We start from the raw sequence: 3315 nt of genomic DNA, 5'->3' as shown, positions 1-3315 counted from the left end.
CGCCCGGTGCGCCCCCTGGATCCGCCACTGGTCGTCAAGGGTGTCGGTTTATGTTCATGATTGGGGGAGGTATGACCAGCGAGCTTGAAAATTTTGACATTTTACAGTCCCCAAACTGCCGTTTGTAGCTATGTATAATAATATATGTATATATATATATATATATATATATTTGCTTTGGAAATTAAGGGGGTTGCACCGGGTGCAACTGCTGGCAGTTTCTGGCAGTAACATCAGGAGAATGGCATAATGATTAAATGCGAGCGAGCGAAGCGAGCGAGCTTGAAAATTTTGACATTTTAAGTCCCCAAACTGCCGTTGGCAGCTATATTTTTTCGCTTTAGAAATTAAGGGGAGGGGGCGCACCGGGTGCAACTGCTGGCAGTTGCTGGCAGTAACATCAGGAGAATGGCATAACGATTAAATGCGAGCGAAAGTCCACTTGATATGCTTTTTCGAGCACTTAAAAGGTTTTTTTTTTTTGAGGGTGATATAAAATCTGATAAATTTAAGAGGGGTCTTTTGAGGGTGATTTAAATGTATAAATAGGCAACCCTAAATTTTGATATATTTTGGCGAGCGAGCGCAGCAAGCGAGCCGAAAATTTTTATATTTCAGCTTTATACATAACATGGAATTCTTGTCATTTTTGGTTATTAAATCTTCAAATTACAATTCTAATCATAGTGACGGCCTTATAGATAACGATTTGTTCCAACAGTGTCCAACCCCATCCCGGTAGGGACTTAAAAAAAGTCCACATGATGTGCTTTTTCAAGTACTTATAGAAGGGGTCTTTTTGAGGGTGTTTTAAATGTAATAGATATTGAAGAATTTTGGCGAGCGAGTGCAGTGAGCGAGCCGAAAATTTTTGTATTTCAGCTTACAAAACATGGAATTCTTGTCATTTTTGGTTATTAAATCTTCGAATGACAATTCTAATCAAGATATAGTGACGGTCTTATAGATAACGATTTATACCAACAGTGTTCAACCCCAATCCCATCCCGGTAGGGACTTTAAAAAAGTCCACTTGATGTGCTTTTTTGAGCACTTAAAAGGTTTTTTTTTTTGAGGGTGATATAAAATCTGATAAATTTTGATAAATTTTGGCGAGCGAGCGCAGCGAGCGAGCCGACACATGACGCAAATCTCTCGTTTGAAGAGGCTACACCCCAGTAAATAATGCCAGTGCATATCTTGGCAATCAATGACTTAAAGTCAAAGATATAAAACACCTGTTTCTTGACCCTGGCCTAATCTAAGCATCAGTCATCGCCACAGCGCCACAGGAGGGGGGGGGGGGGGGGGGGGAGGCATCGCGAGAGGAGGAGATTGTTTTGGTTTTGGCATGGGCCATGTAGCTCCATGGTGCGTGTGTGTGTGTGTACGTGTGTGTGTGTGAGTGTAGACATTCAGCGTATGCAGACAGAGCATGCCTGTACTGTAGTGACTGGAACTATTGTCATTCCATTTTGCTCTCCCCTTCTCCCTCCCCCATCTCTCCCCCCTCTCCCTCCCTCTCTCCCCCTCGCTCTCCCTCTCTCTCTCTCTCTCTCTCTCTCTCTCCCTCTCTCTCTCTTTCTCAATGATCCAGTCAGCAGGCTGATTGTAACCAGGGAGGTAGTCTCACCTCCCCGTTGTAACTCACTGTCAAATAGCACATTGTCAGCACCGGCAAACTGGCAATGCTCTCCTTCTTATTCCTGTATTTTCGTTATTTACGGGTCGATTTTTTTCGTTCGAAATGTAAAATGGATGACCATAGAATTTCTCAATAGAATATAAAATTGAAAACTTTAGAAAGGATAGAGAAAATTGAGTTCACTTTGAATGGTCTGCCACAGGCAGATATCCTTATCATGTTCTTACGTAATACGACAGCTGCTTTCTCGATGAAGAGGTAGTCTCACCTCCCCGTTGTAACTCACTGTCAAATAGCACATTGTCGGCACCGGCAAACTGGCAATGCTCTCCTTCTTATTCCTGTATTTTCGTTATTTACGGGTCGATTTTTTTCGTTCGAAATGTAAAATGGATGACCATAGAATTTCTCAATATAATATAAAATTGAAAACTTTAAAAAGGATAGAGAAAATTGAGTTCACTTTGAATGGTCTGCCACAGGCAGATATCCTTATCATGCTCTTACGTAATACGACAGCTGCTGGAGTCATCAAACTCTGGCTTGGCCTCCAGGTTTGTCACGCCTGAGCAGAGAGTTTATTTGCAATGGACGAGTACTTCGACTCCCAACTCCCAAACGACAAATATACGCACCCCACTTTGGGAAAACCCAGTTGGGGACTCGCCTCAAACGAGGGATTTACGGCATGAATTTTTGTATTTCACCTTACAAAACATGGAATTCTTGTCATTTTTTGGTTATTAAATCTTACAATTCTAATCAAGATGGGATAGTGACGGCTTCATAGATAACGATTTATGCCAACAAACTAAGGACTTGGAAAAATACTCTAAATTACTACGAGTGAGTGACCCGAAATTTTTATATTTCCACGTCATCATTACATTTTGTTCTTCTTCTTTTTTTTTTGGATAAATTTTGGCGAGCGGGCGCAGCGAGCGAGCCGAAAATTTGTATATTTCAGCGTTACAAAACATGGAATTCATGTTTTGTTTTTATCTTGTTTGATTTGGTTTTCTGTTTGCGCGTCAGCTTCGCGCACGGTGCAGTAACGTAGTATTAACACGTACTGTACACGAGTTCTTTAGTGCGTATGATATTATGTAACTCCATAATGTATCATCATCCACACAAACATTAAAACAAGGAAGAGAGAGAGAAAAAAAATGAACGCAAAAGAAAGGAAATGCGGAATTCAAAACGGAAATAAAAGCGGTAAAGACAGCTTTTGTTTCATTTGTCAACATCTAAGCATTGCTGAAGAGGGGTGTTGAATAGCTCAAACACCTCCCTCTTGCCCAAGGGGGGTGTTTGAACACCTTAAACACCCCCCTTTTGGCAAAGGGGGGTGTTTGAACACCCAAAACACCCCCCCTCGGTACGCCCTTGCTTGTATGTATGTATAATAGACATGTATATAGAATGTATGTTAAAGTTCAAGTTCAAGTGCCCGCAGCAAGGATTCGAGCACTTGGACCACCGAGTTTAGTGATGTCAAGATCGGCTCACTGGTCCGTTCTTTTTATAACCATGATGTCATCATTGCAAGCAGGGACTTGCGATCATTCAAGCTGCGATCGAGTGAGCATGCAGACTACGGCAGGGCCTAGGGATCCTGTGGCTGCTGTGTAGTCTAGCCGTGTGCATCATGCAGTGCTTACCTTTTG

Source organism: Diadema antillarum, unplaced genomic scaffold, assembly GCF_040938485.1.
Source record: "Diadema antillarum isolate AM-2024a unplaced genomic scaffold, OU_Dant_1.0 scf00000122, whole genome shotgun sequence".
Taxonomy (NCBI): domain Eukaryota; kingdom Metazoa; phylum Echinodermata; class Echinoidea; order Diadematoida; family Diadematidae; genus Diadema; species Diadema antillarum.
Note: the sequence above shows the minus strand (reverse complement) of the source record.